At 49.8% G+C, this 13,251-nt stretch overlaps 1 pseudogene across 1 annotated transcript; it reads right to left on the reverse strand.

The window, feature by feature from the left end:
* Nucleotides 1-3,769: 3,769 nt before the first annotated feature.
* Nucleotides 3,770-4,565, reverse strand: LOC309834915 (S-phase kinase-associated protein 1-like; annotated as a pseudogene). Its single transcript has 2 exons — nucleotides 4,454-4,565; nucleotides 3,770-4,163 (listed from the first exon to the last, which is right to left on the reverse strand). The product of its transcript is annotated as an S-phase kinase-associated protein 1-like (transcript).
* Nucleotides 4,566-13,251: the final 8,686 nt, after the last annotated feature.

Below are 13,251 nucleotides of genomic sequence, written 5' to 3' on the forward strand. Positions count from 1 at the left end.
GAGCTGTCAAGACGGGCTTTTGAAGCGGGGGCCTGGAAGGGCTTCACCAAATAGAGCAGGCTTCGTTTTCAAGGATGTTTTCTTGGCAGCCAACAGGGCTAGAACATTCCAGACAGAGGGGCCTCCGTGTGCTTGCCCAGCGGTGAAAAGTAGCGTGACCTGTCTGAGGAACAGCGGGTATCTGAGTGCGGCTAAAGCCCAGGGATGATGAGACTGGGACAAGACAGATGGAAAAGCTTGGGATTCTCCAGACACTTCTGAGAGTCTGGGTTCTGTGCGATGGCCCAGCAGTTCTTAACCTGTTTAAGCTCATGTCCTCCTTTGAGATTCTGAGGAAGACTCTAGACTCATCCTGCAGAAAGATGCATGTGTCTACAGTTTGTTTTTATAGCTTCACGAGTCTTGCCTGACCAAGGCCCTGACGTTTCTGGCTGGGAAGACTGCTTTGCACCTGGGCCAGATGCAAGATTAGGGGATGATGATAAAACCAGATTGTAGGCTGAGTTGGAGGTGCCTCTGGCCGGGAGCCAAGGCATTTGGTGACTAGAGGCAGGTGATTCCACTACGGAGAGTCGGCCCAACGAGGCTTGAGGACAGTTTTTCATCTTGAAACTGGTGATGACAGTGTTTGTGCATCACCCTGCTAACTGTTTATCTTTCTTTTTATGAGAAATTTGATTACAGTGTACATTGTACCTGGGGGATTGGACAGTATTCCTCATAAAATAACATGAAATAGGTCATTTAATGGTGACTGTTGTCATCAGAGAAGCCGACTCAGAGGAATTGTGGTAGGAAGGGCTCATGAACCTGCACGTGGCCACCGTTGGCCTCTGACAGGTATAGACTGGGAGTCCCCCCACTCTCTCCCTGCACCCAGGACTCTTGCCTTGCAGACCTCAGTCTAGCTTGCTGCATCACATTTTAAGTTTCCTTTTTAAGTGGAGAAAAGCCAGATTTGAAGCAGTGACGTTTATTAAAGGAGTGGAACACAGCAGCTGGGGGAGAGGCTCAGAGAATCATGGTCACTTACGCAAACCAAATGTGAGGGATGCTTAATGCAGCTGGCCCGCCCCAGCTGGTCAGCATCCTGGAAGTTGTCCCTCTGGCAGAAAGAGAGGAAAGACGCACACTTACAAGAGCGAAGAAGGCCGGCTGCCCCTGAGGAGGAGCTTCTGACAGAGGTTGAGTGCCTTTGCCGATTTCTTAGCCAGCCGGAGTGAGAACCTTCCCTGTAGATTTCCACGAACTGGCCCAACTGGGAAACTCAAGTTCTGTCTTCCATGCCGGGGAAGGGGAGTTTTCCTGAGAGCTCCCTGGGCTGTAAAACACCCTTCAAAGTCATGGAGGTCAGGAATGATGGTGAGGCCTGCAATTGCATTGCATTAAAAATTCATTTTCTCAGGACTTCCCTGGCGGTCCAGCGGTTAAGACTCCGTGCTTCCACTGCAGGGGGTGCGGGTTCGATCCCTGGTCGGGGAACTAAAATCCGCATGCCATGCGGCCAAAAAAAAAAAAAATTCATTTTCTCCCTTCATTTTACAAATGGAGCCAGGTCCAGGTACCTTTGTGTGCAGAACAGTGCCCAGGATGGACATACGACCTGGCTCAATGCAACCACGGTTTTGTGCTCAGGAAACTGAATTCACTGCACACTAAAGAGGCACCCTTCCCACTGATTTTCATCAAATAAAAAAGAAAACACTTTTACTCATTTCTAGTTATTTTCTCAATAACCTTCCTCATTTGTTTTTTTTTGCGGTACGCGGGCCTCTCACTGTTGTGGCCTCTCCCGTTGCAGAGCACAGGCTCCGGACGCGCAGGCTCAGCGGCCACGGCTCACGGGCCCAGCCGCTCCGCGGCATGTGGGATCTTCCCGGACCGGGGCACGAACCCGTGTCCCCTGCATCGGCAGGCGGACTCTCCACCACTGCGCCACCAGGGAAGCCCCCTCATTTGTTTTTAAGTAACTAGAAATACGTTTTCCGTATAAGTCCTTCAGTTTACCAAAAACCAAAGCCAATTCTGTGAAATAATGTCATTTGCAGCTACATGGATGGACCTAGAGATTATCATACTAAGCGAAGTAAGTCAGAAAGAGAAAGACAAATATCATCTGATATCACTTATGTGTGGCATCTAAAATATGACACAAATGAACTTATCCACGAAACAGAAACAGACTCACAGACATAGAGAACAGACTGTGGTTGCCAAGGGTGAGGGTGTGTGTGGGAGGGATGGATTGGGAGTTTGGGATTAGCAGACGCAAACTAGTATATATAGAATGGGTAAACAACAAGGTCCTACTGTAGAGCACAGGGAACCATATTCAATATCCTGGGATATCGGCTTCCCTGGTGGCGCAGTGGTTGAGAGTCTGCCTGCTGATGCGGGGGACGCGGGTTTGAGCCCCGGTCTGGGAGGATCCCACATGCTGCAGAGCAACTGGGCCCGTGCGCCACAACTACTGAGCCTGTGCATCTGGAGCCTGTGCTCTGCAACAAGAGAGGCCACGATAGTGAGAGGCCCGCACACCGCGATGAAGAGTGGCCCCCGCTTGCCACAACTAGAGAAAGCCCTCGCACAGAAACGAAGACCCAACACATCAAAAATAAATTAATTAATTAATAAACTCCTACCCCCAACATCTTCTTTAAAAATATATATATATATCTCCTGGGATAAACTGTAATGGAAAAGAAAATAAATGAATAAATACCAAAGCCAAGTCTACCTTTTTGCTTTAGACATTTTCTCTTTGAGAAGTTTGGGGAACTGTGTGAGCTCCCTGTTTAGAGTCTGAGGACAATGCCTGCCCTAGGTGAGCAGCCTGAGACTTGCCGGGGTCACAGTGCCTGTTCCTGGTACCATGTGCTGACCAGGACTGAGCATCCTTTTTTTTTTTTTTTTTTAATGTAACTTACTTACTTTTTATTGAAAGTATCTTGCATTCGTGACTGATGCTTTCTGCGTTACGCCACACATTTTAACATTAAAGGTTAAATTATTTTTTACACACAAGTAGTGTTTATGGTTTTCCCCACATGGGATTACTGTTTATAAAAAGATGACACACCACGTGGGTCAAGTGTCTTTTTTAATTGAAAAGCCAGCAAACTGTCTAATTCTATTTCCTCTCAAACCACAAACTGAGTAGTAACTGAGCCTCTAGCCAACATATTCAAAGCTGAGAGGATTAAAAATGCAAAAACACGTCCTCAGATCTAATTAAGGGAGCCCTGCTACATACAGGCTAATCGATACCAGTGGACTCCAGGAAGCTGGAAGACATTCTGATAACCCCACTCTGATAACATTTACCTCAAGTAGCTTTTTTCCAGTTGCCAACTCATGAATAAAGGTAATATGTTGTTAATTCTATTTCAGAAAATTTTTTGCAAGTTGTTTTATTTACAATGCCAACTTTTAAAAGTCACTAAACTGAAGTTAACTGGACAATAAGCTAGGCAGAAATGCTTTACAAAAAGAGGGAAAGCCCAAAATACCACTTTATATAGAGAACCCACAGTTCAGTTTTATTCAGAACAAAGAAAAAATAACTTTTGATCATATTAGAAGAAACTGAGCCATAAGTTTGGAATCTGTACTGAAACTACACATGCAATGAGGACGAGATTCTGCTAAAATACAACTGATTTGCTGCTGCATTTGTGGACCGTTTTTCTAATATTAACAATTATAAACAAAGCAGTGCGACTAGTGTTTGGAACAATCCTTACAGTGTCACAGCATCAGACACAAAATTTCACTTCTCCTCACACCACTGGTTCTCTCTGTGTACCTGGGCTTCCTCTTCTTCAGTAAAATCATTTTTGATATTGAATGTCTTTCGAATCTCCTCAGGAGTTTCTCCCTTGATCATATTGGCAACAGTCTTGCAGGTAACATCAGGCAAACCTTTGATGTCTAAGTAGTTTGCTGCCAGTATAAGCTCAAAAAGTGTTCCTTGGTCAACTTGCAGGAATTCTTGATCCCAAACAGGGATGTCATCTGTTCGCTTTTCTTTGTTCTCATCATCCTTAGGAGAGGAGGACCATCCCTGTGGGGGGTGCACCACTGAATGACCTTTTTTAATGTTGCTGCCTTAACATTTGGCAAGGGGACTGGATCATCATCTCCCTCATCATGCATTCCCAAATCTTCCAACATGGTCTTTTTTTTTTTAAATTTAATTAATTAATTTGGCTGTGTTGGGTCTTCATTTCTGTGCAAGGGCTTTCTCTAGTTGCGGCAAACGGGGGCCACTCTTCATTGCGGTACGTGGACCTCTCACTGTTGTGGCCTCTCCCGTTGCGGAGCACGGACTCCGGACGCGCAGGCTCAGTAGCTGTGGCTCACGGGCCCAGGTGCCCCACGGCATGTGGGATCTTCCCAGACCAGGGCTCAAACCCGCCGCGTCCCCTGCATTGGCAGGCAGACTCTCAAGCACTGTGCCACCAGGGAAGCCCCAACATGGTCTTAATGGTCACAGATTGTTTCACAATTTCAACATCAACTTCAAATATCTATCCATCAGAACTCTGCAACTTAATTGAAGGCATGGTGTTAGGACTCAAGGAGATGGTGGGCCAGAGACTGATGAGAGCAGGGTGGCGTCTGCAAAAAGAAAAACAGACAAGTTGAGAACAAGTCCAACCGAGCATCCTTTTCCTGTTCTCACCACCCTGGTGGGCTGACCCCGTTATCCTCCCTCCTGTGTCTGACCCCCTGTTCAGTTTTGGGGCTTCGGGAAATGGGGGCCCCTCGCGTGGAGGCCCCACACGAAAGCCTAGCTTATCTGTCTGTTTTGACAGGAGTTGAACGGTCCAGCCTCTAGCAGAGTCTGGAGGTGAGGAGCTATGGCCTCACTGCTGGGCCTCCATCCTGTGTCTGCTTGGCCTGACTCTCGCCGGCCTGTTCCTCTGGGTGTGGTTTCGGCCCGGCCAGCTGCGTCCAGGCGGTATTTTAGAAGGCAGTCACGTGTGTTTCTTGCAGGTGGCATGCTTTTGTTTAGCTAATGATTTATTGGTTTTTATAGTAAAATGCACATCCTGAATGGGCAGGCAGTGCCGGGCAGAAATCAAGGACATCAATCCTCGTCCTTTTACTTTGCAATGATTTTCTTGTTGTCTTGTTTTGTGTCAGTACAGCAGTGATCTGTAAGTGCTTTACAGAGATTATGCTTTCTCTAGTGACCGGCAGCTTGGAGCCGTTGGAGCAGCCTGGCTCCACGTGCTGTGTCCATTTTCAGACCCGGCAGGCAGGGAGCGCGGCCGTGCTTCCCAGAGTGACTTCCGAGCCGATGGCCTGAGCGATGTTGGGCGGGGATTGCTTGGCTGTGTGGATGTAATGGGCTTGATTGATGGTGACTATATGCATTGAAACGTGTGGAGTGATTGGTATCTGGTACCCTGGGGCTCGACCCCTGTTGCCAATGATAATGAGACATCGGTTAGGCGCCCATGAGGAGAGTCCCTTGGCCCCCCTGGAGCCTGAGGGGGGCCTGCCTTCTGGGAGGAGCCCCTTGCTGCCTCCACTCTGAGTCTGGTTGAGGGTCCACTCTGTTCCCCACCCCCAGCCAGGATATGCATCCCCAGGGAGCTGGTGGGTGTGCAGCTGCCCTGAGGTCACCACACTCCCCTCCGATCACCGGTGCTAGTTGGTGGGGGTCCCGGTGGCGGGACGGAAGAAGCAGCTCCCATTACTGACGTGGCTGTAGCCTCCCAGACCCGTCTGTGGGAGGGTCTGCTGGAGAGTCTGTACCTGGGTGTGGGCTGACCCTTCCTCCACGACTCCCCTGGCCTTCCCTGGGGCCCCAGTGCAGAGGAAGGTGTGATGTCACACTGCAGACTGGAAGAGGCGGGCTGTGTATTGTCAGGGATCTGAGGGTGTCAGACGTGGAGACACGGTTCATTCCACTCGGGTTCACAAGAGGCCTCCTTGACTTACGTAACCGAAGGTTCGGGAAGAGCGGGATCCAGTGGCTCAGCGTTGCCGTCAGGGTCCGCCGTCCTTTCCCCTTCGCCTGGACAGGCTCTTTCCCCAGCAGCCTCTCATCCCCCCAGGAGAGAGCCTTTCCAGCAGGTGCAGCCGTAGGCTCCCAGGTGGGTCTCCCTGGCTCTCATGAGCCAGGCCTCGGCCACTTGCCATCCCAAAAGCTTGCACCGTGGCCAGGGCTAACCCTATTCTGACTGTCCAGGCTTGGGCCCCGTGTCCTGCCAGGGGTCGGCGGTGGAGCAGCTCCCTCCAGATCACCTTGGGGTGGGGGTGGCTGGGGCCTTCAGGGGAGGGGAAGAGGCCGGACCACTCAGGGAGCAGATGTGAGGACCCCTCGGCCTCCTGGGAAGGGTCTTGGAATCAGAGGAGGGGCTTGGGCTCCGTCTTGGGCTGGGGGAGGTGAAGGGGGGTTCTGAGGAAGGGGAGGTGGCTGATGAGGGGTGGGCTGGGGGCCCGGGGGGCTCTCAGTGGTCTCCTCCAGTGGCCCGTGCATCAGGGAGGGCCCAGAGCATCCTGCATGCCGTGAGGTCGGCAGCTGCATTTTTCACAGAGCTCCCCAGGGAATCCCGATGTGTGGCCAGGTGGAAGACGTCAGGGGCTTTCTGCAGGGGCCCAGGAACGAGGTCAGGACTCTCCTCAGTGACAGAGGGCAGAGGGTGGCCCCGGAGGTATAGGCGGCCCCGTGGCTGCCTGGGCAGGTGGAGAAGAGGCACCGATTCCTCTCAGGACCAACAGCAGGATTGAGATGGTACCTGGTACCCGTGGCTCTCAGGACTGAAATGCAACCGTCGTCGGGAGGGGGCCCGTCATGAGTGCCTGCACCGAGGGAGACTTGTATCCTCGGCGAATCCCCTTCGTTCGTGCTCTGCTCCCCTTTCAGTCCGGCCGCTTCTGTCCTAAATGAGAGCTCTTGGATAGACTAACCCATGACCGAGGTGTTAGGGACTCAGTGGGGGCCAGTTTCAAGCGTTGCTTTTTATAAGACGACAGCTTGGGAAAGCCGAGGCCTGAACGGAATAAACGGTGGAGGGTGGGATTCCCAGCAGCATGCTGGTGATGGTGGAGGCTGCTACCCGCGGCCCTGAAGCCCCAGGAGACTTGTAGTCGTGTACATATGTCCATTCAGTCATCCGTTCAGCACGTATGAACGGGAGACCTACTCTGTGCTGGGGCTCCAGTGCTGAACAGAATCCACGGGTCCTGCCCCTGCATCCTCTACCTGGTGCCTGGGCTTCCATGTCTGTCTGTCTGTCTGCCCCCAGGATTCCCCTAAGAGGCTGGTGGTGCCCAGCTCAGCCTTGCTCTGGGGACCGTGTGTGGCGAGGGGGCCGCCCCGAGGTCCTGGTGTCATCCACGTGGGACTGAGAGGCTCTCCTGTGCCAGGAACTGTGCCGCTTCCCTTCCCCGTGGATCCGGAGCAGTGTGTGTTCGTTAGGGGCCCCATTTCCACGTGGGTGTTGATGGCCGAGTGGCTGCTGCCCAGGACTGAAAGTTTGCCAGCCTCTCTTTAAAGAGCCCATCTGTCTTGTAGTGAATACAGATTCCTGTGACTCTCTAACCTTAACATTCAAAGGAGGTCGGACTCTAAGGCCAAAGTGGGCGGCGGGGCCACCCATTGGCTGTGGCCGGGCTTGTCCCCCACCAGGCTCCCCTTCTGCTCCCCGCTTCCCCACTCTTTCTCTTGTGCTTCCCCAGTCTCAGCTCCACCCCTGGGGCTTCTTCTTCCAGAACCCCAGACCCCGCTGAGCTCACCCTCTCACGGTGGGGCCACTCGTGCTGTGGAGTGAGGGCCCTGACCCCAGACACCGGCCCCGCGGGTGGCAGTGGCCATGTCAGCGGCAGTGGCTTCGTGCCTCTGGCAGCTCTCCCGCCCGCTGCACGCCTGCCCAGACCGGTGGCCCCGAGAGCTGACACTTCACCTTCAGAGTGGCCGGCGTGCCGTTCTTTTGAAACGAGCAATAGCAAAGCTAGTTCAAGAAATGCCCATTGTTTCTTCCCTCCTATTGCCCAGTCTCCAAAAAATGAAAAGGTCCGATGGCCTCATCACATGAGGAGGCCAGGGGGACAGGCTTCCGGGAACAGGGGCCACCCCAGGGGCTGCAGGAGAGACCCTGACTCAGGCCTGAGGAACCACAGATGCCTGGGGCTAAGTGCTGCAAGCCTGGCAGAACCGAATAACAGAATGATTTTGCCCAGCTGCTCCTGATGCGAAAATCATTTCGGATTCGTTTTAAGGGCTCCATGGAGAGTTTCTACTTTGGGAAAAATTCGATCAAGATACCCTAGCATCGGAGTCACAGTCTTTCTTTAATGCAATGTCCGGACCACACATACGTTACTTCTTGTTACCTCTGGCGGGATCTGGATGAACCCGGGCTTGGAGCTGACCTTCAGGTGGGGTGCCCACTCCCTTGCACTCATCTCCCGCGGCCTGATTTCTGGTAGGTGGGAGCTCAGCCCCTCAAAAGAGCAGCGCGGATCCCGATGAAATCCGTGCGATCGCTGCACTGTCTGGCCTGGCTGGCAGGGAACGGTTTCCCGGCAGGAGGCTTAAGCTAGAAAACATCCATGACGAGTACAAGGAGTATTTGGGTGGAGGTTTAAATGCTGTGTCAAAATGCATAAAAAATACAATTAACCACGGTGTGAGGTGGACCGTGTCTCTGAGAAACTGAGCAAATCAGAGGAGCACGTGAGAACTAACTCTGAAGCGTTTTTATCGAGAAGGAGTTTGAGCTGGAAATGGGGTGCAGTTATAGGGTCACAGGCCTGCTTCTTCGTCAGCAAGGACGAGGGAATGTTTTTGAGATGCGTGATTGGACAGATGTATGTTTGTCAGCAGGATTTCACCATTGGCCTACGGTCGGTATGTTCCTCTCTGCCCAGCGTCCCTTCCTGTGTTCAGGGGGGTATTTAATGACCCAAGCAATAAAAACTGCAAGATTAACCAGCACAACGTGGGTGAAGTGTTCAGTAGGGTCCCATTTGGTTTACAGAACATGGAAACATTGGCACGGACCCGCCATATCTTAGTGCTTTCATCTTTCCTAAAAACTATTGATAATATATAATTTTTAAATCTACAAGTTATCGAGTACAACTGTAGCTGAGCTCGCTAGAAAGTAGCTGCTTTAATGAATGAGCCAAGTGAGAAAACCTCAGCCATCGGTACCATTTCTATTTTAAGCAGAGGCATTTGAAATGCACATTCCCAGGCACCGAAGAGGTGGTCCTGCGGACGAAGCACACGCGGCCTTCGGCAGTTTGGTCTCAGCTCACCTTCTGAAGCCGGTACGTCTGAGGCTTGGCTGATCCAATTCCATGGCTGCCAAGCTGATGTCGCCTGTGGGCAGGAGGCCTCAGTGCTCCCCATGTGGACACATATCCGTAGGACAACGTGAGCATCCTTATGACCGGCAGCTGGCTTCCCCCAGAGAGAGTGGTCCCAGAGAAAGCAAGGCAGAAGTTGCAGCATCTTAGCCTCTGAAGTCACGAGGTCTCTTCTGCAATATTCTGCTGGTCACTCAGGTTAGCCCTGCTTACGCAGGGAAGGATGACCAGCCCTTCCACAGGGTAGGTGCTGGTGAGGAACCTTCCTTCGTTTATTGTCCTGGGTGTATGAGTTACGGCTTTTAGCTGTGTACCACAGAATTGAGAAAAGCAACTGGACAGAAGATTACTGAGTAGTCCTTAGAATCAAATGGAAGACTGGAGAACCGGTTTCAGAAAAGGGGCAGGAACCCCAGAGGCTCACAGCCTGAGCCACAGTCCAGGCCAGGCCACAGGAGGTTTTGATGAGGATGTGGCCTGTGGTCCGTGGCTGCTGGGTCTGCTGGACGTTGCTGCCACTGTGCCCTCGCAGCTGTGGCCTCGACCAGCAGCTGCAGAGCATCCCTGGATACACAACTCGCCCGCAAGAGTCAGTCCTGGGTAGGATCGATTGTTGGAGGCTGCATCACCTCCCTGCCGGAGTTTGGCTGCCGGTGAGTGGAGGTGGGACCGCAGGTAGGATCCTGCCCTGGGTGGAGCGCTCTGAACCACTGACAGTGCACGTAAGAGGGATGCCAGGAAGTAGGACGAGAGCTGAGGCTGCTAAGGGCAGCCGCCAAAGACAGGCATTCATGCTGCCTGGTTTGTACCGAACTCAAGGGCTATTTTTGTCTCCAAGTAAACCCAGTATTACATATTAATGTATTCCTGAAAAGTTATGCTAATTTGAATCGTGGTTTATATGCACTGGCTAAGCTTAATACCTTCTAGAAGTCTGTAGATAATCCTTTTGTAAAGCAGCTAATCCTTTTAGGGAACAAATAATCACTTCTTAACAATTTTGTTTAAGGTCAAGACTATATATATTGTGTTTTCTTTTTTTTTTTTATTGTGTTTTCTCAAGGCAGAGTTTCCAACTTTTAGGTTTCCTCCTCGGCTCGTAGTGAGGAAACGTTACAGCTTTATAGATAACTGTTTGCAATGTCTCGTGCTGTGTGAAAAAAAAAAAACTGAGGTTTTTGTTTTTTTCATTTTCTCCTCTACTGTAACTGATTGTCTTCTGGAAGGAACTACAGGCTATTAAAATTTTTAAAGAGCTTGTTTTTATTTTGTTCTCACCCCTGAGGCTGTTTTAATGTGAGCGTGTTTAGCCGTGAACGAGTGACGAAACGAGCGTTTATAGTTGTTCTGTCTGGGAAGTCAGATTTGGAAAATTCACCTTTAATATTAGTTTCTTTTCCTTCTGTGGGAAGCTTTCACATCCCAGCAGGAATATTTGATTCCATTTCCTAGAGCTGCTTTCACGTTTCCTGGTTAACTGAGTGCAGGAGCCTGGACGGCAGGGATGTGGGGAGCAAGACAGAGACATGGGCACTGCTCCTTGTGGACTGGTGACAGGTTCCGTGTGTGCAGAGTAGTCCTGGGAGTACAGGGGCAGGGAGAACCAGCAGACGGGGAATGGGAAGCAGTCGGGAAGCGGCTGTTGTGATCTAATAGGGAGACGAGAGAGACAGAGACAGAGACCGAGGGACAGAGACAGAAAGAGACAGAGAGCTAGAGAGACAGAGACAGAGAGACAGAGATGAGAGAGAGACACAGAGAGACAGAGACAGAGAGAGACACAGAGAGACAGAGACAGAGAGAGACAGAGGGACTAGTAACAGCTGCCATTCAGGGGCCTCCACGTGTCAGGCGTGTGCATAGCTCTTGTCTCTTTCCTCACGGAGTTACAGGAACAGGCGGGTTTACTGGAGTGGCCTCCGCCCCAGGGCAGGTCACACACCTGCAGGAGGGCGGCACGTGTGTTACTATGTCAGTAAGACTAATTCAGCTACCTTTGCCTCCAGCGTTGGAACCCGTAGGTGTCATTGGTTGACACTAAAGGAAGTACTGACCTATTTTCAGAGGCCGTGTTATTAAAAGATACATTCCTTTAGCTACTGGAATCATACTCATTGTGACAAGATGCCCCCCTCTGAGAAGGCACCGGGGGACACAGTGGATTCACTTCGTGTGGCTGAATTTTCTTAAGTTGAATATGTGTAAGATGTCAGGCCATCTTATGGTTAGCAAAACTGAGGCTTGGACAAGTGACATGAGTTGTTCAGGGCCATTTCCCTAGAAGGTGGCAGAGCTGGGCTTCCAACCTGGGTCTGTCCGCTTTCTAAGCAGGGCCTGTCACCAGACCTGCACGCTGGGTTGTAAGGAGCAGAACAGCTTGGAGGCGATGGGCCTGGAAATCCAGGCAGCTTGTTTTGAGCCTCTTTCTACAATTCCAGACCGTGATTCTGAGATGGCCACATCTTTGAATAAAATATGTGGCTAAAGAAAATACAATAAGTAACATTTGTGAGTGGGTTATTTTGGTCCTTTATATCAGAATACAGGTGATTCTGATTCCGTGGTGGGACATAGTGAATTACTTTCCTGATTTAATTTTACTTTTAAGAGTGAATAGTGATATCCATTTATCTGGTGCATTTTAATGTGTTATTTATTATGATTATTATATTACTATTATTATTTAAATGGATTTTTCCATGTTTTATATTGTATTTCAGTATAAAATACAAAAAGCACCATCAGTTTTTGGCCAGGAAAATTAACGCACTCTGCACAAACTATCAGAGGGAATATTGATTTCCTAGATACGATAACCCTGAATTACCTTTTTTCTCAAGATTCGTAATTGCATTAATGGTAGCCTTCAGATTTATAGTTAAAGCAAAACGTTAAAGAAGATTTATTTGGGATATTGGCTGTTTTTCACTCATTTTCCAACCATTCTCATGCAATATCTGAACAGACTTTAAAATTCCTTTCATTTAACAGAGAAACGATTCTCTGAGTTGCTCTTGTTTTGTTTATCGAGTTCCTCTGAGTTGCTCTTGTTTTGTTTATCCAGTTGTCATCGTGTGCTGGCTTCCTGGCCTGCTCCCCCTTTCAGTAAATCGTGTTTGTTATTGACAAGCCTGTTTGTTTCCTTAGAGCTTGGAATTTCTGAGCGGGAAGGAAATAATAGAAAACTTAGTGCAGATACAGCAATTCTCTGTTTTTAAATGCACGTGTTACCATCCGTTTGTATTGATTCTATCCGGCCTCCTTTTGGAAGTTTTCCAGTGCCAATCCATTCCCTTTTTACGTCTTTCCTGGTTTTTCTCTGTGCGCTTAGAATCATTTGTTCTGCGTGTGTGACAGAGTTGCTGTGCTGGGTTAGACAGCGTGCTCGTCTGATGCTGAATCCACCTACAAGGCTGAGTGAATAGGAAACATCCTACCCTCAGTACAGACTTGGAGGTGTATACTGGAAATGTGTTTATCTATCTTTGAAATAACATTTTGGAAAGCACAGTGTTAGGTGGATAAGGACTTCACCGATGTCACATCAGAAAAAAAAATAATGGAACTTCCCCGGCAGTCCAGTGGTTAAGACTCCGTGCTTCCAATGCAGAGGGCGCGGGTTCGATCCCTGGTCGGGGAGCTAAGATCCCACATGCTGTGTGGTGCGGCAAAAAAAATTTGAAAAAAGAAAAGAAAAGAAAATCATAGCGTTTGGTTTCATAGTGTTTTTTGTCCAGCCCAACTTTTATAGCTGAACAAAATGCTGAGAGCAGTGTTGGAGGTCAAGGTCGCCATAAATCAGCTTTCACACTGGAGAATGAAAATTAACTGTATAGTCATGCAGAGTGACATGTCTGTTAAATACAGAGATTGTTGTGAATAGATTTACACATTCAATTTGTTTGCAGTTGTCAAAAGTGC

The sequence above is a fragment of the Grampus griseus genome (genome assembly GCF_964374135.1).
Source record: "Grampus griseus genome assembly, chromosome: 16".
Classification (NCBI taxonomy): domain Eukaryota; kingdom Metazoa; phylum Chordata; class Mammalia; order Artiodactyla; family Delphinidae; genus Grampus; species Grampus griseus.